Genomic DNA, 25,121 nt, shown 5'->3' on the forward strand with positions numbered 1-25,121 from the left:
ATTGTAGTGTCTTTGATCTCGTCTCCATCGAGCTCTACTACATCATCATCTTCGTTTATCATGACCACGGGTTTTTCCTTCCCAAAGGATTCTAACTTCACCTCCAAATTATTTTCTGAACTTATTATCCCTAAATAAAACAAACAATGAGAAACTGGTTAAAGTCCAGTTTACCTCAACACATGAAGAGTGTTTACCAAACAGACACATAACAGAACTATCAAACAAGACCTAGAAATTTAACAAACAGACACCATGAGCTGTCACACAGACCACAGACCAAGAAATTAAACAAAGCCTCATCAGAAGAGAGGCACAGACGAGAAGTTGAAAATTGAATAAGAAAAAGGCCAACAACATTCGAGAAAAACTATAATTCGACTAACCAAATATGATAAAAGAGCCTTGCTGAAACAACTAAAAAATCGACTTCCTCAAGCAAAAATCATGAAAGAACCCTTCTGAAATTGACAAAAATTAACATGAAAATCGAAAACCCTAACTTCACAATCGGCTAACCCTAATTGCAAAATCGACTCAACTCTACTGAAATTCAACTAACCTAACATGTAATTCGACTATCTCAGCTGAAATTCGAAACCCTTTCTTCAAATCGACTAACCTTGAGTTGTGATGGGAGGTCTACGAGAGTGAGAGAGAGGAGATGAGGCAGTTGCGACCATGAGAGAAGGGAGATTGAGGCTGTTGAGAGAGTGAGAAAGGAGAGACTAAGGCGTCTTAAAGTGTAGAGAGTTGAGAGAGGTGAGAGCGGAGGGCTCGATGGTCGAGGGATCAAGGGACGCGGTCGAGGGCTCGAGGGTCGTAGATTCATCTTCGTCTTTGTCTATGTCGAGTTCTGATGCCTAAGAGTCAGAGTGTTAAGATTAAGAAGGTGAAGAATTAGGGTTGCCCACCCGGTGAGAAACTTAGAAATTGCAATAGGGTTACATATAAGGATATTTTGGTAAATTTAGTTACATAAATGGGTAACGGGTTACACGATTAAACAACACAGTTAAACACATCTAAATAAATAAGTTTAATCACGTATAATCGGATTACACGGGTTTAACCGATAAAATACCCTTATCAACCGTGTCTAAACGGGTTGGACTCGTTTAGACCGGATATCAAAAATGTCCAACCCGAACCCGTTTAATTCCGTGTCGTACCAATGTTGTGCTATCGTGTTGTGTCAAATACTATTGGCTCTGTGCGCACCCGAATTTCGTCTCGTCGGGGCACGCATGCGCGCGCCTATACAACGCGGCTTGGGAGTGTCCACCTTCTCGGGGACGCACGACGGACGCACGTAAGAAGGAGTCGTCACTTGCCGTTTTACGACCTGAAGGTCGAGGGCTGGCAAGTTACCCAGGTCGAGGGGTATGGGGTACACTTAAAATGCTAAGGCAATGGTCTGTACGGAACCGAAAATTCCGAATTCGGGGGTTCTATTACGTGTGGGCCTATATCCCACACGCCCTTTCGGTACTCTAGTTTGTCTAGGCTTGCCATTTTAATTTAATTACCACTTAATTAAGTTCCGCTCATCTTATGCGTTTTGACACCGTAAATTCGAAGAAGCACTCTGATCGTTCACTCTCCGACCGGGATTTTTACATGAATATATGTATAATATAAAAACCTTATCTCAAATAAAAGACAAATTACAATAACTGAATCCCGGTCGGTTCGCGTACGGCCATTGTTTCACTCATGCTCACCGTATGGTTTTGGAAAAGACCGAAAATTAAATTAAATGCGCACTCGGCGTATGGGGACATTGGACCCCGTGATCGACGGTTAGAGGCGTCGGACCCTATGTGAATCGTGTCCTAAAGGATCGGGCTCGATCCGCATAACAAATAATTGTAAAAAATGTAACAAGCAAGCTCAAATAAACAAACAACGGGGTTTTGTTATCGCCGAATTTACGTGAATTAACTAATTATTAACCGAGGTATCTTGGCATACAAATCCTACCTTAAAACAAACAAAAGGAGTGATAGATAGGGCATGTAGCATTCGGCATCATCTTAACGGACCCGACAGACGTGATGTCCATAGTCAAGTCTCGGATGTGTGGGTTGTTTTTAGATTATTCTGTAACGTGACAACATGGCTTTTACAAATTAAGAGTATTTTCACCTAAAACCCAAAAACCTAACCCTCTATTTGATTATTTGCCCATGTTTGATTAAATCGAGTTTGTGATTAGTTTGTTTTCCCATATTTTGACCAATTCTAAGCACAAACCTACGCTAGGATTACGGTAGGACAAGAACCGGTAATCATGCCTTTGAATTGGTAAATATGTGTGTGCATGAAAATCAAGATTACGTTGTACGTATTTCGGTGCTTTTGAAATTGTGAATTTTGAAAAGGGCATGACTAACAGTTCTTGAACTGTCGACGCGATTACAAATTATTAATCAATTCGTGCAATTCATTTAAAAGAGTCAAGTGATTTAATTTAGCCAAATTTAACGTCTCAATTATCCCGTATGTAGAATTTTAGGTTAATTAGAAATTTGCCGAATGCTTTAGTCTATGGATTTCGGGTCATCGAGATAGCCATTAGTTGACCGCCCGATAAACTCTATTTTCCAACATTATCACGTTGTATGCATATAATTAAAAAAAAATAAAATATATAAATGGGTACATACATTGTCGGCGGGTGATCCAAGCAGGAAAGGGTCGGATATTTTTAGAAAATATCCAGGGGACTGAATTGAATGATTTTAAAAGAGCAGGGACTGATTTGAAAATTCGGATGAAGTTTCGGGGACCGATTTGAAAATTCTAAAAAATCGGGGACTGATTTGCAAATTCTGAAAAAAATTGGGAACTGTGTAAAAGTTACTGAAAGTGTCCTAGGACTTATTTGAAATGAATTTGAAAATCTATATTGATCTGAAAACAAAACAAATGGCCCCAGGACTAAACTGAAACAACTTGGAAAGTTCCTTGGGATTCTTGAAAAAATTCTGGGAATTCCAGGACTGATTGGAAAATAGTAAAATGACCGGGACTTGATTGAAAAGAATTTTGAAACTAGGATTTACCTAGTTCGGAAAGTTGAGGGGTGATTTTGTAAAAATAAAAAAAAAATCGCCGGACGAATCGGGTCAGATCGGATCGGGCTAGCCCGCCCGGAAGAGCGCTGGGCCGGACTGGGCGTGTTGGGCCTGAATGGGCTGGACCTGCGAAGAAAGGGAAATGGGCCGAGGCCCGTTAGCCGGCGGGCGGTCAGGATCGCCGGGAACGGCGGCGATGGCGCTGCGGGTGGCGGTTCTCGCCCCTGGACGCTGCGACGACGGCACGAGAGGGCGCGGGAGATGGCTCTGGGCACTGCTTGGGCTGCGCGTGTCCGATCTGGACTTCACCGGGGTCGAAACTACTGGAATCGAGGGGAAAAGTCGCGTTTTCCGGCGAGGGTTTCCGAAATCAATCGATCCTCTAATCGGCCAAATCGAGGGCAAATTTCTCGTTTTCTCTTACTTCGTTTTGTTCCTCCCCCTCCGAATTGTCGATCTCTCCATTTAATTGCAATCTCTTCCCCTTTTCCGTTAAGATTTCGGCCGATTTTGGAGGAAATCGTGGAAATCCGCAATTTGGGGATCTCCGGGCCGGCGGGGATCGCGGGCAACCGGCGAGCGCTACTCGGTCTGCCCGAACAAAATGCAGTAAATGCGGGCACGAAATCTGAAACGTAATAAATGAGGATATGAAGCCCGAAATGGAGTAGGTGCGGACACGAAGTCCTGAAAGCAGTAAATGAGGACACGAAGTCCGAAACGGAGTACATGAGGACACGAAGTCCAAAAAGCAGTAAACGAGGACACGAAGTTCGAAAGTGGTAGATGAGGACACGAAGTCCAAAATGTAGTGGACGCGGACACAAAGTCCTGAAAGCAGTAAATGAGGACACGAAGTCCAAAAATAGTAAATGCGGACACGAAGTCGGGAAAGCAGTAGATGTGGACACAAGGTCCGGAATGCAATAAATGAGGACACGAAGTCCGAAATGCAGTAGATACGGACACGAAGTCCGGGAAGAAGCAAATGAGGACACGAAGTCCGGAAAGTAGTAAATGCGGACACGAAGTCTGGAAAGTAGTATATGCGAACACGAAGTCCGAAAAGCCGTAAATGTGGACACGAGTTCCGAAATGCAGATGCAGATACGAAGTCTGGAAAGTAGTAAATGAGGACACAAAGTCCGAAATGCAGTAGATACGGACACGAAGTCCGGGAAGAAGCAAATGAGGACACGAAGTCCGAAAAGCAGTAAATGCGGACACAAAGTCCGAAAAGCAGTATATGCGGACACAAAGTCCGGAAAGCCATAAATGTGGACACGAGGTCCGAAATGCAGATGCGGACACGAAGTCCGGAAAGCAGTAAATGGGGACACGAAGTCCGAAAAACAGTGAATGCGGACACAAAGTCCTAAATGCAGTAAGCGTGGACACGAAGTCCGAAAAACAGTAAGTGCGGACACGAAGTCGGAAAAATAGCGAATGCGGACACGAAGTCCGAAAATGCAGTAAGTGCGGACAGGAAGTCCGAAGAACAGTGAATGCGGACACGAAGTCCAAAATGCAGTAAGTGCGGACACGAAGTCTGAAAAACAGTGAATGCGGACACGAAGTCCTAAAATGCAGTAGATGCGGACACGAAGTCCGAAATGCAGTGAGTGCGGACACGAAGTCCGAAGAACAGTAAATGCGGATACGAAGTCCGGAATGCAGTGAATGCGGACACGAAGTCCGGAATGCAGTAAATGCGGACACGAAGTCCGAAATACAGTAGATGAGGAGACAAAGTCCGGAATGCAGTGAATGATGCGATTCCTGCTAAGAATGACGAGACCCGACAACTAAAGGAACCCAAGATCGTTCCACGATCAGATTTGAGTGACAAACCTTCGACCCGTTGTTTACGACAAAAACAAGAACCTTGGTATAACTGACCTCAACTCGTTGTTTAATGCGAAACAAGAACCTCGGTATATAGGAAGACGCCACAAACGGTGATGGAAAGCCGTTTGATAAGTCGATGAAGACGCCACAAACGGTGGTGGAAAGCCGTTTGATAAGTCGATGATGAACGCCACAGAAACTTCTGATAAGTTCGAATTAGTTCTTCAAGAACAAAAGAGAATACTCTACAATTTTCTGAATGTTCCTTTTTATTAAAAATTGACTAAGATGAATATATATAGACATAAACTAATCCTAATCTGGCCATATCTCCTCCTAAAGATAAGGAAAATAAAACCTAGAATATTGATAGAGATATGACTTAATCTATAAAGATATAAAATCTAAATATTCCTAGAATATCTTCATGAAATTTAAAGTTCAAACAAATCTGATGATATCTTCTGTTGATCATCAACTATTCTAGAAGCTTCCTCAAACACTTGCTGAATTTAGCCTTGTCCGGAATCTTCTATAACTTGAATCAAATTGATGGATTTTTATTGATCACGTGATTTATGTCCAATGGGCCTCCACGAATTTTCTTGAGCCCGAACCTCTTGAATCAGGTCGTTGAGTTCATCTTTAAACTTCTTTGCTCGTGCTCGCGTAATCGGTCCAATTGGAACTTGAATTAGATCCCTTGAAGTGGTGCTACGATTTGCATCAGTGAATGCGGACACGAAGTCCGAAGAACAGTAGATGCGGACACGAAGTCCGGAATGCAGTGAATGTGGACACGAAGTCTGGAAAGCAGTAAATGCGGACACGAAGTTCGGAATGCAGTGAATGCGGACACGAAGTCCGGAATGCAGTGAATGCGGACACAGAGTCCTGAAAGCAGTAAATGAGGACACGAAGTCCGAACTGCAGTAAATGCGGACACGAAGTCCGGAAAGCAGTAAAATGCAAGAGAAGAATCACTGTTATGGGATAGTGTAGGGCAATCTGTTCGGTGCTAAGCCGGTATTGTACTAAAATGATGCAATGATAATCGCGCCCTGTCGCTGGTCGTGCGCCTATGGGTTTGTTTAGCGAAGTTGACGTGTGTTCCTTTTCAAGTCCTTTACCCGGATAGGGACTGCGACTTGTTGAACGAGACAGACATACGCCCGCTCGGGGAGAGACAACCTTTCAAGATCTGCATGCTTACACCGGGGATGCTGTTGCTTGTGAATGTTGTCGTAGTGAGGTGGTGCTGTGGGTCGGACTGACTCTCGGGAGTATGTGGGTCAACTGCACCCTGCTTTCCCCTGGGGCGGTTGTGTGTTTGATTCGCTGGAAGCCGACCCTGCTGTTGGATCGATTGTTTGTTACTCTTGCTGGCAGCTGGTCTCGCCGCTGAAGCGATTGCCTGTTGGGAATGCCCTAGTCTCGCCACTGGGACTTTTGCTTGCGAGGCGGTTGCTCGTTGCTCCGCCTGGTGCGGTTGCTCGTTCGCTAGGGATCGGCGTCTTGCGATGCAGGACTCGAGCTCTGGGAGCGCGACGTACCCTCCTGGACAAGGGATCAGAGTCTGCCGTAGTTCTTGCGATGCTTGTGATACTTGTGATCCTGGCATTACTAGTAGATCATAAGAGAAATACTAACAAGTGATGGACACAGGTAATCATGAAAATGTTGCAATACGCATATCTTCAGTTTCGGGTCGCCTGAGCAACCCATGAAGATTTTTGCTTTGACAGTGCAAGTAGGTCCCGTTCTTGGAAGCCTAGATACGAGGCCTCCAGGGGCTCCCGTTAGCCATGCATGGGTATATCGGGACTTCCTCGACGATGCCCTACCAGCTCTACCATTTGTTTAACACGCTCGTCAGCTTTGGACCCTTCTCATCGGGGTGCCATAAGGCGACTGCGTTTGTAACCCGCACGACGATTTTTTTGCCCAGATTTGATCAGACTCGGTCTGACTATTTCCAGAATGCTATGACTAGACCTCAGAAAGGAATGTCTGGGATTTCGGCTTTGTGGTAGCCTGTTGAAGGGTGGCTGTGACCCATTCTGGAATTATGCAAAGACAAACAGAAAAAAGAAAGCTTGGGGGAACGCGTTGCCCCAAGCTAAAAGGATACATGAGTTCACGCTTGTAGCGAGATGTACCAATTTTCCTATGTTCTTCTGTTGTGTAGGCTGTATCAAACTGCTTGGATAGCATTCTCGGTTTGCCCACTGTGCTTGAGGAGGAATCCGCGCTGGACGGTTGAGCTGTGTTGGAGGGCTGATCAAGGATCATGTTGGAGCAGATAATCTGACCACTTCCGTTAAGGATCCCTAGTCCGCACGATGTGTGAGAGATTAGGGGGTCAATTTTATGTATCTCTCATTTTGCTCTCCTTTTGCTACGGTCACCCACCTCGGGGCTGCACCTCTCAACCTAAAGGGGAAGAGCTCTCCTTTTGCCACGATCGCCCCAAAGGGTTTCCGGTCCCGCCTCTCTTTTACCCTCGCTTTTGCCTAGGCCGCCCCAAAATGGGTTTTCGACCTGGCGAGCTTGATTCTTTTATCTCTTGAGTTTGCAAGGGCGAAGGTTTGGAAAGATTCAACCTCCGAGTGCATTGTTTTCTATCTCCGTCGAGGAGTTGTGTCTGCTGCTCCCCTTTTGTCGGGGTTTGTTGATTTTTCAAGATTGGCGAAGCCGGAGTTTTAAATCTCGGCGGTGCCTTGTTTTGTTCACTGGCGGGTTTTTCCCGCGTCTTTTCTTTCTCTCTTCATTGGCGGGTTTTTCCCGCTTCTTTTTGCCCTGTTTTTTTTTCTTGCAGCTGGGGTTTGTTTTGTGCCCCATGTCTTTGTTTGAAATTCCAAGATTTTGCATCGCCGAGGCCGCTTTGGTGTGTTTCGTCTCCTGAAAACTTGTTGTGTGTTACTAGCCCTATTTTGTGAGAACCGGCTTTCTTGGAAGTTTGACTCTCGCGCACTCGGAAGTCGAACTCCGTGTCATTTGCCCTTGCAAGCATTACATGTGAATTTCCCCTGTTGTCTAGGAAAAGAAAATGTGATATTGCCCCATGTGGAATAGGGAACCGAGGTTGTCTCGGCGCGAATGTTGAACGGGAATGCCCCGGTCTTCATTTGTTGAAGTGGCCCGTGGTAGGCGCCTGGTGTGATGTCTCCGATCATCTCTTGTTGTTCTTTACAGCGCGTGCCACTTGGAGGGTGCACGCTGTTGAAGCCACTGGATGTTCGAGGAACACGGTTGCATCAATGCTGAGTAATTCGCTCGATTGTCCTTGTTTTTGACTTCATAGGGGGTACCTCATCGTCGGACACCTCCCTCGTCAAAGTATAAGGAAAGGGTCCAAGACAAGTTCTCAAGGAAGCGTGAACTCGTGCATCGCTCTTCGCCTATGGTCAATGTGCCCCTGTGAAGGATGACAAAGAAGAAAATATATTAGGCGATTATGCGGGGAATATGTGGTAAGAAATATGAGGTGGTCCCATAGGAAAATCCCTTTTTGTCCCGCGCGTAACCCATGGGATGCCACGTGTAGGTGGCATTTGTTTCTGGGAATCTAATCATCACTACTCTGGAGTGGTTAGACCGTGACTAAAGTCACATAAGCATATTTTCCCTAGTTGTGAGTAAGCATGCGTAATCGTCCTAGGGAAGGCTCGAGGAGTCGGGTCCCATGAGGACAGGCGAGTCGAACAGGTCCAACAGAACTAATAGGACGTCGCAAAAACTGTCCTAATGCTCCATTGAAGGATTTGTTGATGTCGAGAGCCCATTTGTGGGAATGCATTTAAATTAAAGCAAAAGAGAGTTTAAAGAAGACTAACCATGTTGCCCCATATTCAATCGGCGACCACAACAGAGGTGGATGAGATCCATTCTTTGATCAGAGGCATGATCTTGCTGGTATCTCCTGCGATCGAGAGTTGGGTCATGCTCTGCTTGTGGAGCTGTCACTTCCGGTCTTTGCAGCAAAAGGATTAGACTTACTCATCGGAGTATCGCTTGGATGAATTTGAATCCAAGTCGATTTTGGATTTCAGATGAGCCTGAAAGCAGTAAATGCGAAGTGTCAAAACCTGAATGTAGTAAATGCTGGGCTGGAGCCCAAAAGCAATAAATGCTGGGCCGGGGCCCGAAAGCAATAAATGCAGGACCAATGCCCGATACGGGGCCGAAGCTCAAAACTGGGGCCAAAGCCCGACGAGGGGCCGAAGCCCGATGCGAGGCCAAAACCCAAAAGCGGGCCCGAAGCCCGATGCAGTAAATGTGGGGCCGGAGCCTAATGCGGGGCCGAAGCCCGATGCAGTAAATGCGTGCTCGATAAGAAAGTGCAAGAGATGTAAAAGCAAAGGTTAATGCTGAGGAACAGTGCAGGGTACTGCAAAGCGGTGACTCTGATTTTTCTTGCGGTCTTGCTTTGTGGAGCAAGGATGGGGACTTAGTGTTGAAATCCCAAGGAGCTGGATGAGAGGCGTTTGTTGTCTCAATTGTGGTCGCTTAGTATTCCGACTGTCTTCTTGTTGAGAATTTCCTGCAATGGGAAAAGAAAACAATGAAAGAGCATAAACTGTTCAGGATTTCAATGGTAAGAGTGTAGGGAAGCGAACTGGCCTAGTAGGCGTCATGCAAGCGCATCGAGGGACGTATGCTGAAGATTCGGCACGAGCAGGGAGTGGTGTGCTCGCACGATGCCTAGTGACGCGCTCTGTTGCATTGAGGGAGGTGCACAGGACAGGCCAAGAAACGTGTTGGAACACGTGGAGGCGTAGAGGAATGGGGAAGACTATAGGTTGTCTATCAGCGAAATTTGGCACGACTCACCTGTCATGTGGGAATGCGTGGTAGCTGCAAAATAATAAATAAACAGAATACATGCGATGCATGAGTTTTGAAAATACTAATGCGGTCATTCACATTGACTAGGACGGTTCAAAGTACAATGCAAGTTTTGAAATTGAAGTCCTAAGTCGATTTTCCACTACGCTCGGGGAGCAAGCAACCATCGCCATGGAAAGCCCTAGTTCGAGGGTCTGGCGGGGGTGTCTATTCTAGGGTGTATATGGACCCCCGCGGGCCCTTTTCCTGGACCTCTCCAAAGCGGCGTTTGCTCGTGCCAATTCCTGATCGCGCCTCTGTAGCTCAGCACGGGTCTGGGCGAGCTCTCTCTGTAGTTGGCGCTGATCAACAAGCTACTCGTCCTTCTCTGCGACTTCTCAACGAAGACGATCTCTTTCAGCTCTGAGATGAGTGAGCTCGGCTTGGATGGCCATATTCGGAATGGGAGTTGCGCCGAGTGACCCGCCATCTCCAACTCGCGGAGAGTTGACGAGATCCTCGTGTGCTGCTGGACCCCATCGGTAGAAGCGAAGGATGTATTCTTCTGTAGCCTGGAAATCCCGCTCATCAAGGGTCGGATGCTCGGGGAAGTATGGACGCTCGGTAATCACAGTTCGCCACGCATCCAGGACCTGTTCGACGTTACTTTGGCGATCTGCGGGTGTCTGATCCTCCCGCCAAGTATGTTCAAATCTAGTTCGCGCCGTATCCTCGGGGACCGTCTGTAAGCCACCGAGCTGCCCCACTACTCATGCCAGAAAATAAGTAGTGGACCCCGCATGACTCATGAGTAGGACTCCATAAAAATCAGGACACTTAAGGGCCATGGTTCCGGGTAGCATCCACGCGGCACGCCACTTGAAGTCCCTAGGTGCTATTTCACGAAAAATTTTGATCCACTTAGAGACCTTGCATTCTTCCACAAGCAGGAGGGGTAGCAATCGAGAAATAATTGACTCTGGACCATTAAAATACATAATCGAGCGCACCAGACGCAGAGGGTTTGCGTGACTTTGGAGCCAAATTTGTAAAAGTATAGGGGATCCTCTTATCCTTCGGTTGCATGTTCTCAAGACGCGGTCGAGGGACCGGATGGTCTCAGCCACGAGGGCTACCTCATAACCACGCCCTCCGACCACTTAGAGGACAACGCTGGCCAAGGTCGCATCGATGAGGCTATGCGAGCGAAGGAATGAGAGGGTCCCAAAGATTAGCAATATAATAGCATGACATAAATCCTTTCGAAGAAAATCCCCCTGGACCCTATGCGCTCGGGACTCAATAAACAAGAGGAGTTTCTTGATTGCAATCTCCGTGCTGCCGGAGTATGCGAGTTCAGCATTCAAACGAGTCGTAGGAACCCCGAGTAGGCGTGAGACTAGGGTTGGTCGAGCGGTGTGGAAGTTGGGTTGTACAATGCCGTGGACAACTGCGGTTCGACCGATGAGTGTCCGGTACTCCTCGATGGTTGGCGTGAGCTCGGTACCCTATATGTTGAAGACGGCACGACTTGGGTTCCAGAATGCAATGGCGGCTTCGAGGAAATTCCAATCAATGTGCCGAGTAGCCAGCAAAGGGATATCCCCTACGAACGCATAGATGTAACGGCGATCGACTGGGCGTAATGCTCTCCATATACGGGTAATCTCTTCGAGCGGTAGTGTGATTCTGTCGAGGCGCGGGCAAGAGACCGGGCGTGACATCCCTTACCAAGATGAAAGGAAAATCGACTTAAGACTAGTCAATACAAATGGCACCCAAATTTTGAAATTGGATGATGCATGCATGCAGAAAATAAAAATGCCCACGACTTAATGAATAGTATACATCGCACATCTCTCTCAAGAACATAAAAGATTCAAATTGGCGCGCAGGCCGACTCAAGGACTGTTGTTGGAGTCGGGTTGGAGGATGGCGTGGAGCTCCTGCAAAATGCATGGTTTTAGTACTACAGGGACCGTGATACGTAAGGATGGGGGCTCCCGACTCAAGGGTGTCAATTCCTTGAAATCGGGCGGGGATCTTTGGGAGCCTAATCGACGGTCCAACCGTGCGACGTACCCTTACTCGGAACCCCTATCTAACCTGTGTTTCTTAAAATCGGTCGTGGGACGCGACCTATAGGTACCTGAAGCTAGTATGATATGCAATGTGCGTGCGAGAAATAAAAGTGCGTAAAGTAGATAAGCGGGAAATTGCGAAAAGCGATAAATAAACAAGCAAACAAAGAAAGCGGGAACGAGCCCGAACCCTCTAACATCCCCAGTGGAGTCGTCAAGCTGTGCACACCCGAATTTTGTCTCGTCGGGGCACGCATGCCCGCTCCTATGCAACGCGGCTTGGGAGTGTCCACCTTCCCGGAGACGCGCGATGGACGCACGTGAGAATGAGTCGCCACTTGCCGTTTTACGACCCGAAGGTCGAGGGCCGGCAAGTTACCCAGGTCGAGGGGTACGAGGTACACCTAAAATGCTAAGGCAATGGTCTGTACGGAACCGAAAATTCCAAATTCGGGGGTTCTATTACGTGTGGGCCTATATCCCACACGCCCTTTCGGTACTCTAACTTGTCTAAGCTTGCCATTTTAATTTGGGGTATTTACCTAAAATGGCCTATGGTTTGCCCGTTTTGTCAAATCTATCTTATGCTTTTTTTTTGTCAAATCTATCCCATGGTTTACTTTTTGCATCAAATCTATCCCGGCGTTATATTTTCCGTCGACATCTAACGGCCGTGCTGACGTGGCGCCTACGTGGCAAGTGCGGCCCACTATCTCTCCACGTGCCACGTCAGCACAGCCGTTAGATGTTGACGGAAAAGATAACGCCGGGATAGATTTGATGCAAAAAGTAAACCATGGGATAGATTTGACAAAAAAAAAAGCATGGGATAGATTTGACAAAACGGACAAACCATGGGCCATTTTAGGTAAAAACCCCTTTTAATTTAATTACCGCTTAATTAAGTTCCGCTCATCTTATGCGTTTTGACACCGTAAATTCGAAGAAGCACTCTGACCGTTTATTCTCCGACCGGGATTTTTACATGAATATATGTATAATATAAAAACCTTATCTCAAAGGGTGAAAAATGGTCCCGGGACTAAACTGAAACATTTTGAAAAGTTCTTTGGGATTCTTGGAAAAATTCTGGAAAATCCAAGGACTGATTGCAAAATAGTAAAATGACCGGGACTTGATTGAAAATAATTTTGAAACTAGGATTTACCTAGTTCGGAAAGTTGAGGGGTGATTATGTAAAAATAAAAAAAATCGTCGGACGAATCGGGTCGAATCGGATCGGGCTAGCCCGCCCGAAAGAGAAACAACCCGAAAGAGCGCTGGGCCGGACTAGGCGTGTTGGGCCTGAATGGGCTGGACCTGCGAAGAAAGAGAAATGGGTCGAGGCCCGTTAGCCGACGGGCGGTCGGGATCGCCGGGAACGGCGACGACGGCGCTGCGGGCGGCGGTTCTCGCCCCTGGACGCCGCGACGACGGCACGAGAGGGCGCGGGAGATGGCTCTGGGCACTGCTTGGGCTGCACGGTGTCCGATTTGGACTTCACTAGGGGAAAAATCGCGTTTTCCGGCGAGGGTTTTCGAAATCAATCGATCCTCTAATCGGCCAAATCGAGGGCAAATTTCTCGTTTTCTCTTACTGGGTTTTGTTCCTCCCCCTCCGAATTGTCGATCTCTCCATTTAATTGCAATCTCTTCCCCTTTTCCGTTAAGATTTCGGCCGATTTTGGAGGAAATCGCGGAAATCCGCGATTTGGGGATCTCTGGGCCGGCGGGGATCGCGGGCAGCCGGCGAGCGCTGCCCGGCCCTGCCCGGCTTGCCTGAACATATATTTTTTTTTCTCTGGGTCGGCGGTTCACGGGCAGCCGGTCGACGCTGCTCGGCCTGCCCGAAGATTAAATTTTTTTTTTTTAAAGAAAGGATGATAAATTGGGAAATGACAATTTTGCCCCCCCGAGAGCCGATGGACCGAAATTGGGTGCTGACAGCTCTACTTGTAGATCCAATGAAATGTTAAGATGGTATAAGATTTAGGCCTAGTCCCATGCCAACATGTTGTTTATGCATGCACCAAGGGCCAGCGTCTAGTATGGCTTCACATCCATACATTCATTCTATACATCTCTCCATGCGCTATTGCGCCTACGCTAGTGCGTTGACTTCGAGTCTCGTTCAACATCATCTCGGCTTTGGAACCATTCTACGCGTGAGGGCAGGTGTCAAGGATCCTATAATTCCACATTGGAAAAGTAAGAGCAAACCTTGCATTTGGATTAAATACAAGTCTAGTCACTTGAAGGCCTAACGAAATGTTAAGAGCTTTGATACCACCTTAATTTTTCAATTAATTGTTGGAACAATCTATCTTATGTATACCACTATATTTTTTATCAATTTTTTGAACTGAGAATTTTACAATGCATTTAGTAACAGAGTATGATTATGATTTTATTGATTTTACGGGATAAAGACAAAAGTAGTTAGGAAAATTTATTATTAAATTGAAGAATAAGATAAAAAAAAGTAATGATTGTATTATTGAATTGATGGAAAAGTAATAAATAGTTAGGAGAATTTAGTATTAAAAAATTAATTGTAATAATAGATAAGAAAAAAATATGTGAGATAATTTATTATTAAATTGAAGAAAAAGATTAAAAAAAAGTAATGATTGTAATATTGTATTGAGGAAAAAGTAAAATGAAGTTAAATTAAACTTTACTCTGTCTCCAAACGGAGAGTTAGTCTCAAACTCTCAATTGAAGATGCAAGTTAGTAGAATTTGAGGCGACATGACTAGAAAGAAAAATGCCTCAATCAATCTGATTGCACTACAAAAAAAGGCTCTTTCTCAACGTACTTTTTTTTCATTAATAGAAAAATGTATTGATATCAAAAACCATTACCATTTACCCTTGTATAGTACAAAACAAACTGAGAAGTCCCAGAAGTCTACCCCAAAAGTAATTAGCTGTGGGCAATATCAAAAAGGTGAAATATATGCCCAGTTAGGACAAAATGTACAATCTTACATGAGAAGCGGGGGAGAACGGATAACTTCGCTTGCACATATGAAAAGATCTTTCGAACTATAACTGTTGGTGACGAGACTTGCTTTTGGTAAATCCGGGCATTTCTCACCCTCCATATGCAATATATGTAATGAGTCCATAGAGACTTGAGACAAATAACGTCAAGCTTCTTTCCACGGAGAGAGGAGATCCCGCAGAGTTCTATATTCCAATCGACAATGGGTTTGTTCAAGCCAACTCGAGCTAATAAACTTCTCTAAACTCCTTAAGTGACCAGACATTTAAAAAAGAGATGATCTCGAGTCGCCAACTCCATACTACAAAATTCACATTCAGCTGTAGCAAGCGAAATCCTCCATTTGAATAGCCAATCTTTTGTATCCAATCTATTATGTACACATAGCCAACTGATAAAAGAAGATCGAGGAAATTGCCCATCAAACTAAACTGCATTCCTCCATTCTATTTTTGAATCCCTAGTTCTTAAGCACTTCCAAGCATTAGCAATAAAAAATGTCTCAGATTTGTGAGGCGTCCATGTGACTCGATCATGGCTGGAGGGTTGAATTGTTGCTACTAGGTCTCGGATTAAAGCAGCTTGCAAGTCCAAGCTCCTATGCCAGTGCCAACAGCCCTCGACCAGAACCATACTAACTGTTGCATGTTCTTTGAGCAATAGAAAACATTGAAGTCCCCTAGTGCAGTAGTTAATCAATGGTCCAACTGGTAACCAGGTGTCGTACCAAAAAGACACACTCGTGTCTAGGCCAACTCTATAATGGATATAGGGAAACATTAGTGTTCTAAGCTGCATGAGTTTCCTCCAGTTCCATGAACAATCTCCAAGTAGCCGTAAAGACCAGATACTTCGGCCTTTGATTAAATATTTAGCAGCCCAAACCACCCAAAGGGATCCTGAACTCACTAGGAGAGATCACAGTTTTTTTAACACACATACCTTATTCCACAAAGTTAGATTTTTGATGCCGAGTCCTCCTTCAGTCTTTAGAAGGCATACAATTTCCCAGCTGACCTTGCCCCCACCTGTATGCTGCTCTAAGCCTTTCTAGAGGAAGGATCTGCACTTCTGCTGCACCAATTTGATGACTTTCTTAGGAAGAATGAAATCAGAGCACCAATAGCTGGCCATGCTGAAGAGTACAGAGTTGATCAACTGCACCCTACTTGCATAAGACAAGTGTTTCACAGACTAGCTCCTGATTTGCTTCATGATTCTCTCTATTAGAGCTTCGCAGTTCTTCGAAGAGAGTTTTTCAGAAACAAGAGGAAGCCCCAGTTATCACACTAGAAGTGTACTATTCTTGAAACCAGAACAATTCACCAGTTCAAAAATACCTTCCTTATTAATACCTTCTGTGAAATCTCGAATTTCTTAGAATTCAACTATAGACCATACCAGTTATAGAAGGTATTCAACACATCCAGAATGGCAATGATAGACTCTTTAGAGCCATTCGTGAATAAGAACAAATCATCAGCAAAATAGAGATGGGTCAGCTTTAGAGACTTACATCTTGGGTGAAAATCGACTCTTCCTTCATCTGCAACAATATCGAAAAGGTTTGAGAAGATCATCATGGCAAGGACAAACATATAAGGGGATAAAGGATCTCTTTGTCCTAGTCCCCTCTTGCCTGCAAAGTAACCAGCTAAGGACCCATTGATGGCCATTGAAAAATAAGGTGAGGTAACGCATCCCTTGATCCACTTAAGAAATGTGGGAGGAATTCCCATGGCCTTCAGGCTGTTGAGAATGAAGTCCCAATTTAAAGAATCAAAAGCCTTCATAAGATCAATTTTGATGGCACAACGAGGGGTTATTCCTTATCTGTGGTAGTTTCTCACAAGCTCGTGAGCAAGTAAGACATTATCCGAAATTTTACTTCCCTGCACAAAAGCTGTTTGGTTCAAGCTTAGCACATCAGGAAGCACCTCTTTCAATTTGTTAGCGTGGACCTTTGTTATGCACTTGTATACCACATTGCAGCATGATATAGGGCGAAAATCCTTCGTGCGATCAGCTTTCTCCTTCTTTGGGATGAGGGCTATTATCGTAGAATTCACCTCCCTACGTAGTTCACCTGTGGAAAAGTAATGTTGTACAGCTGCAACAAAATCTTTATGGACAATTTGCCAAGCATGCTTGTGAAAATACACCATGAAGCCATCTGGGCTAAGGGACTTATCATTCTCCATCGAGAACATGGCTGATTTAATCTCCACTTCAGTAATAGGTGACAAAACTGATTGATATTTAGCATGAGCGACCTTCCTTTTAAGAATAAAAGAAAGTTGTGCAGCCGACATCCCCACAACACGATCATCATTTCTACCCAAAAAACCCACATAAAAGTTAACTGCTTCCGCTTTAATTTCTTGCACTCCTTCTATCTTGGCACCTGAATTAGAGTAAAGGACTCATATAGAGGCTCTTGCATTCATTTCCTTTACCACTCTGTAAAAGAAAGAGGTGTTATGGGCCTCCACTTTCAGCCATGCCACCCTTGACTTTTGTTTCAAGAGCTTCTCCTCCTTATCAATGACTTCTAATAGCTCTATCCTTAAGTCAATCTCCTTCATGATAATTTCAATGGGCACACAGTCACTTTCAAGGATAAAAGCTTGAACCTTAGCAAGCTGTGTTTGCAGGTCAGCAACCTTCGCATGCACGTCCCCAAATTTAGTTCTATTAAAGTCTCTCAAGTGCCTCTTGAGATTCCTCAACTTCTTATACAAACAGCCATGGGAGTACCCTCCTGTACCCCCGACCAAACATGCTCTACAAGTTCCATGTACTCTAGATGTTTGGTCTAGAAGTGAAAAAAATTGAAAGGCTTAGGCCCAGCATTCTCTTTAGCACCGAACCTTCATATAGCAGGACTATGATCAGAAATACTTGGTGAAAGAAATTCCACAGTTGAGGCAATATCCTGTTGAAACCACATGGCATTAACCAAAGCCTTGTCAATTTTCCTGGCTTGAAACCCCTTTTGTCTTTTGTTGCTCCACGTGTAGTAACAACCTATAAAGGGATGATCCTTACGTTCCGTTGAGGTGATGAAATCAGCGAAGTCCCTTATACTTTGATCAATGACTATCTCCCTCTTGACTTCTTTGACCTATTCTATATCTTTAACTACATTGAAATCACCCATCAACACCCAATTGTGCCTCATACCTCCAGCTAATGCCTATAAATCATGCCATAACACCCTTTTTTCCAACAGGTCATTCAAAGCATAGACAAAAGTAATTGCAATCCAGCCCATTCCTTTGGGAACATTTAACAAAAGATAAATATATTGGCTAGATTTTTAAGTATTTGCACTTGCAAATCCTCCCGTACCATTATCCACAGTCTTCCATTGCTAGCATACTAATAATTTTCCTCCAAGTACCAACCTTTCCATTTATCTACTATCCTTTTACAATTATTCTCCTTAACCCGTGTCTTAATGATGGCAAAAACCTCTATATCATGGTCCTTTGCAAACTTCTGGACCATTTTCTACTTAAGAAGGTCATTTAACCCTCTAATATTCTAGGAAGTAACTATCATGAAAGTAGTTTAGGAGGTTTACCTCTATTGCCCATCCTCGGCTTCCTTTTACCTTGAACTTTCCGAACTGATTTCGCCACTTCCATCGCTGCACTTCTTAGTTGACTCGTATCTCCTAGCCGAGATTCCTTTACCTCCAATTCATCATCTGAGCTAGTCGCATTGTCTCGGGTCTTCACTACCTCTGTGTCAGCTAGCTTGTTGTCAACCTTTAAGGATCTTCTTTAGTAGAAACTTCGCTTTTGTCCATGTTCAAGTCTCTCGATACTTCTCTTCTTTTCTCCTCCTCAATAGAGATATCAGCAGCAACATTGTAGGCTGCCTCTCCATTGTTAATGATAGCATTTTCAACAACCTTTACTGCAACAAACTGTATAGAGGAGTCCATTTCAACATTTACAGCAACCTTCACTGGAACAGACTGTACAAAAGTGTCCATTTCAGGTAGTCCCTCCATAACAGCCTTAGGAGCAGTCGAAATAATCAATTCTTGTGGTGCTACCGAGCCTTCTACTAGTGCCAGGAGTCCTAGTGCCAACTCTGCAGGTGCTGCTTCTGGTGTATCGCTACATCTATGCCCGAAGACTTTGTAGTGATCACACTTCTCTGGTAACCAAGGAGCATCTATTAGGACCTTCACCATGTATTCGTTACCCAAATTAACATTCAAAACATCCGAGACTTCCTTTTCAACCTCTACCTCTATATAGACCTTTGCATAGTCCAATCTCGAGTGAATAGCAGTAGCTTTGTCCATGTATAGCGGCTTGCCATTAGCAATCGCTAGATAGCTAATGCCTTTAGGGTGGAAATACTAAAGCAGGATTCTTCGCAATTGCACCTATATTGGCATTTTCTTCAAGCTCAATTCCTCAGTGAATTCCGAACTCTACCTCTGTAGAATCAAAAATTTCTGCTCTATATGCCACGGCCCCATTTCTAAAACCCACATCATGATGACCTTGTTTGGGAACTGAAAGATAAACAAAGAGTCCATTGTACTTACCATCACTTTCGCCTATTTCCCCCAAAATTTGTTAACGACAAAGATAATCCTCCCGAAATCGGGAGCCTTGCCCAAAAACCTCCCAACTAGAGTATAACACCATTGCTTAATCCCAATCTGCAGGAACTCCGACGGGGTTTTCACGTTGTGCTCGACACCTTCAAAGAACTCCAAACTTTAATTTACCATGGGGAAGACTTTCCTCTAGTTTAACGGGTCTTTTGAAGCCGATTTCTCACTGGAACAGATTGTGAAAGACTTTGGACAAATTTTGTTATCGATTGCGAAGCCAAGTCCGCCATTTCCGAGGCTAATTTGGCTTCTCCATAGGCCTCACGGTGGCAGAACCCTAACCAGAGTGTCACAGAGGAGTTCATCCAACGGCTGAGTTGAGAAAATGGTGGTCACATGCGAGATTCCATCCTCACGTGCACGCTAGCCTGCTAGCAAGCATAAAGAGCAAATACGTACACTACATCCTCCCCCTTCTCAACGTACTTTTGGCCTTTTGCTGATACACTTTTGCGTCGGGAAAGACCCTCCCAACACACCTCATGACCCACTTTGGTGCAACGTGATAAATACAGTGGTCTAAAGTATGGCGACACACAAAAAATTGTGTCGACAAAAACACCCTTACGCCGACACAATTTTTTTGTGTCGGGGAAACTATGATTTATGCCGACTCACTTTTCTGAGTCGGAAAAAAACATTACCTATGCCGACATACAAGTGCGTTGGAATAAAACATGATCTGTGTCAACATATGTGCGTCGGCACATGTCATTTAAAAAAAAACATTAGCCAGTGAGCTGCTTTCGGGAGGCCGTGAGCTACTTCTAGGTTACTATATCTCAATAACCTCGAAGCAGCGAGCTGCCTCCTGAAAGCAGAGACCTACCTGGGCTTTGTTGATGGAACAAATTCTACAATGGAATAGCCATAAACATAGAGAGTACCTCAAGGAGTAAATATTATCTTTAAACAATAAAGCATGTGAATCGCTATTATCAACTATGGAACTATCTCTAGTACTCCATCTAAAAATCTCAACATGTATTTCTCAAAGGAAATTTCAGAGGTCTTTCCGAAGGTAGCAAAGTTACAACTGATAACTAAAGTGAACCTCTCATTTTCATTTCGAACCGAATCCAAACCACTTGGCAAGAAAAAAATTGTTCTTCTCTCGACCAAAATTCGATGCTGATTCAACTATGCCATTATAGGAGCTTAAGCAGGATTTGTGTTCTCTTTATTATCTGCAAGACTTAAGGTGTCAAGAGTTTAAAGTTGTATTCTTTAACATGACTAACAAACATCAATTTGACGTAGCAAAGATAGAACAGATCTGAAGATACATATCTCCACAAATCCATGGATCAATTTCATCTCAAAATTTCAACCACCATAACAGATGATATCTATTCACTATAGCCAAAATCTAAGAGCTCATATACTAGAACCTCATATTGCTTAAGTACTACATAAGATGAATATTAAATGGGACCAAATTCCTTAAGCTTCCATGAAAAAGACATGCGATTGAAAATACAAGGTTCAAATTTATGTTTAATACATTTAATGAAATTAAAGACTCATAGTTTCAAGATGACAAGTGCCATAAAAGGCCAAAGAGCTACATATCAACTCAACGATAGGCTAAACGGTTAATTTTGAGTATATAATAATCAAGGAAGAAAGCATATCATGTTTCAACAAAGCCTTTTATTCTACTCACAAAGGCATGAAATGCAGCTGTAGAAGAGAGCTTAAAAGACCAAACACATGCTATCCATATATTTATCTCACCACAGATTGCCATTGATCAATAATCACATAAAAGAACCAAATCATAGGAGGACCAATAGTAGCTCAAGGGATTTGAGTAAATACCAACAAAGTCATAGGGAGAGTGTCAAGCCAAAGCAATTAACATAGTGCAATATTAAAGGCCCAACATGGATTGCAAAATGCAACAAAACCGAACTATGTAAGGCAGTGCGAAACAACCAAAGCAAGGGCAAAATTGCTTGTCGACTGCAATTGCTTCGTACTCTTCCCTTTTTCCTCCGGATATCTCATAATCAACGTAGCATTATAGTTTTTTCAATGCTTTAATCGTGTAGTTTATCGTTCTAGCCAAGCCAGTATTCTTAGACAAATCTTTAATAATGATTGGCCTTTTTAACTGTTCAACATTCCTCGATTAAACCACAGAAGAGTGGAGACAGTGAAGACTAGAACAAAATTCCTATCTATCCATTCTAAACCACTGCAGCTCTAAATCAACATGAAATAACAAGAATTGATGTGGGTCAATTCGTGTCAATCCTAAATAATTAGGAAGCCACCAAACACACTAGAATATAGGGAAAGGAAATAACCCCAACTCCATAACCCAGAAATTGAACGAACCGAAAAACACAGAGAGCCACAACTCCGGGAAATTAACAGTATTGAAGAGTAAGAAAAGCTGATACAAAGAGGCCGAGAGACGGAGTGTGAGACGAACCTAATGAGAAGAAGACAACTAAACCACGACTGTTGTGCTGAGGTTGAACCCGTCAAATCTGAGGGTGAATCAACGTTCGACGACTGCTGACCGTACGCTATTGCGCATCAAGCGAGGGCTCGAACTCTGCAGGCAAACAAGGGGACAATTAGGGGCTCTTAGGAAGAAGACACAGGGCAGACCATCAGTAGAAGAATTTCAGGGGTCTTGAACTCTCAAATTGTGAAGAAACCCTATGTCAAACTTGTCGGAGCAGCAGTACGAATAAATTGCCTTTTGCCGCATGCAAGGCTTCGCTCCTTGACCCTAAAGCCGTGACTTGCACTGTAGATTTTGTTGGGTAAAGAGGAGACAAAAGAGGGAAGGGGAGAGAGAGAGAGAGAGAGAGAAAGAGAGAGCTTTGGGGTCGCGGGAAAGGATTTTGTACGATGGTGGGGCTCTGGCGGCGAGGAGATCGAAGAAAGAATAAGAAGAAGCAGAGAGAGACTTTCAAATTGGCGATAAAAGGGCTTTCGGGTTTAAATTTTCAAACCGGTGCCCTATTTTTTTCAAATTTCAAATTGGCGCCTAGATTTTACCTATCCCAACACACGTGTCGGCATATGTATAACTCTGTGCAGACCATTGTTATCAGAACCAGACCGGTCGAATTGGAAACTGAACCTATGTTCGGTCCGATTAACTTAAAAACCGAAAATGCACAAATAAACTTGTGAACCCAAAAAACCAGCCGGTTTTAAAGCAAACCCATCGAACCCATGTGAACCAGTCGGTTGGATGGGTTTAAAATGTTTTAAACATGAAGGACCTAAATGCAAATCTAAAAAATAAAAATAAAAACTCAAAACTGATGAAAAGAAACCCTAGTTGTCTTCGTTCTCCTCTTCTTCTTTGTTGCAGTTGTAAAGGGCTAGAGGCTGCAACATCTCGAAGTCTCCATATCGAAGTCTCCAGGTGAAGTTCTGAACTGACGCCTCTTCTCGGCTTCCTCTTCTCCTTCCGTTCTCTTTCCCTCCTCTTCTCAGCTCATCTTCCAGTCTTAGAGAAGTTCTTACTAGAGTTGCATGAGAGCTTTTGTCGGACTTTGCTTGAGCTTTCTTCTTCTTTTGCAGGTATTCCTTCACGGAAAAAGAGCAAGAATTGTAGGGGAATGATCTTTGCAAGCCATATTGGTGTATAAAAGAATTCATCTAAGGAATCAAATATCCAATTTTTTCATGCTTATATCCAGGTCAAAGAGCACCTGAGTCAGGTTCAAGGATACATAACAAAAGGCAGAGCTTAGATATATAAACATATAATGTAACGAACTTCTATCTAAGTAATTATCTCATTGCTTTACTTCTTCCTTTGGTGGGTTGTCTTGATTTGGGTTCAACTTTTCTGTCTTTTTATCCAATTTTGTGCCATCTGTAATCTAGGGTTTCTCTTCAATTTCACGACCCTGTTCGGGATTTTCGGTCTTTAGGTGGTGAATTGCGAGTAGAAAGAGGGTAAAGTTTGGATTTTCATTAGCATTCTCATTTTCTTGAGCATTCTCTTGTTATGTGAACGCCAATTTTGCCCGACGAGTATGCTTTCTTGGCATTCTGTGTGCGAATTTTGATGGGGGTGTCTCTCATTTAGGGTAAAGTGATCCCCAGAGACGACCAACTCTTATCTCTGCTTGGATGAGCTACTGAAATCAAGCCCATATGTGAGATGATCTAATATCTTGGAAAGATTATCTTATGCGTCAAACAAGAATCACGCAATTTTGAGCTGCAAAATCTTTTCTCAAGATCTCTGCAAACAATTTTCGTTTCTTTACTGTCGACTGCTTGGGTGATCTTTGCTCATATATTTGACTCGTTCTTTTGAACTGCAGTCATGTTTGCTCTTGGCACTACTTCAGCAACTGGTCCAGTGGGATCACAATTGGATCAATCTTAAGTTTATCCAAGGATATCTCTATCGCAAACTTCATTTTGTAGATTTATTTGGTCCTTCTGATAATGGTCGATCGGTGATAACAAATGCAAGCAGATGCAGAGGGATGCCCTAGTTTGGACTTCACATTTTCATATTCGAATTGAGAACTCTACAACCCATCAAGATGTGATTTTGTGCTTCACTGAAGGCTGCTGCACAAATAATCATTGAGGAAAATCATTCAGCACATTGCTTGTAATTGTGACTTTTACATGTAAAAAAGAGTAAAGATAGGGATAAGGTAACAATTATGGTTCTTCGATTTTCATATGCAATTGATGCAACTAATTTTTTTTCTTATATTTTTTAGACACATATTATATAATATTTATTACTATTTTCTCGTATTTTATATTATTTTCTTAAAATAATAAATATTTATTTATTTTATAATTAAGTATGCGGTCCGACCCATCGAACCCCCAGTTGGACCCATAAACCCATGAACCCATAGCTCAGCCAGTTCGATATCTGGTCCGGTTTTGAGAACACTGGTGCAGACTCACCTCCCACTGTGTCAACAAAGCCCTCTCTATCCCGGCACTCTTTTAGTGAGTCGACATAATTGAATTTTTCTGACACATATTTTTGTGCATTGGGAAAGACATTTTCAATGATCCTTGGCCGATGCATATTCGGTGTGTCAGCACACAAAGTGTCAGGAGAGACCATTTTTCATGTAGTGTTGGTCTTATGGGGCTTCATACCAATTTTAGCAGTTGCATTTCCAATGCAATCTATAATAGAGTGGCGAGGAAGAAATGAGAATTTGAGACACAATGAATTACCCATGTTCCATAGGATCAATCACATGAACCTCTTATGTTACAAAAATTGATTGTGCATAAACCAGAGAGAAGGTTAAAAAAAAGATAAAAAAAGATAAAAACCCCCCATTGTGGCTTGGGGTCTGGAAAAATCGCACCATGTTCTTTTGTTTGGGACAATTAGCCACCCTATGGTTTGCTCCGTTAAACATAGGGGTTATGACATTAATTTTTTTCATTTTCAGTCCTCAATATTTAGCATTTTAATCATTTTGGTCCTAAATCTTTTTATTTTATCATATCTATCATCAACTTTCCATTTTGTTTCATTTTAGTCCTATAAAGAAAAATCGAAAGGGGAAGGGGTCGGGGCAGCCAATCGGCGACTCCGACCCCTCCACCGAGGGCGCCGACATCCTTTGTGGGTACCGACTCTCTCGATGGAGGGTTCGGGGTCGC

General features: G+C 43.7%; 1 long non-coding RNA gene across 1 annotated transcript; it reads right to left on the minus strand.

Annotated features, from left to right (window-relative positions):
- Window positions 1-8,839: 8,839 nt before the first annotated feature.
- LOC116210172 lies at window positions 8,840-22,374 on the minus strand. The gene is made up of 3 exons (XR_004157429.1): window positions 21,925-22,374; window positions 9,762-9,785; window positions 8,840-9,645 (listed from the first exon to the last, which is right to left on the minus strand). It is a non-coding gene; the product is annotated as an uncharacterized LOC116210172 (long non-coding RNA).
- Window positions 22,375-25,121: the final 2,747 nt, after the last annotated feature.

The sequence above is a fragment of the Punica granatum genome, chromosome 6, assembly GCF_007655135.1.
Source record: "Punica granatum isolate Tunisia-2019 chromosome 6, ASM765513v2, whole genome shotgun sequence".
Taxonomy (NCBI): Eukaryota; Viridiplantae; Streptophyta; class Magnoliopsida; order Myrtales; family Lythraceae; genus Punica; species Punica granatum.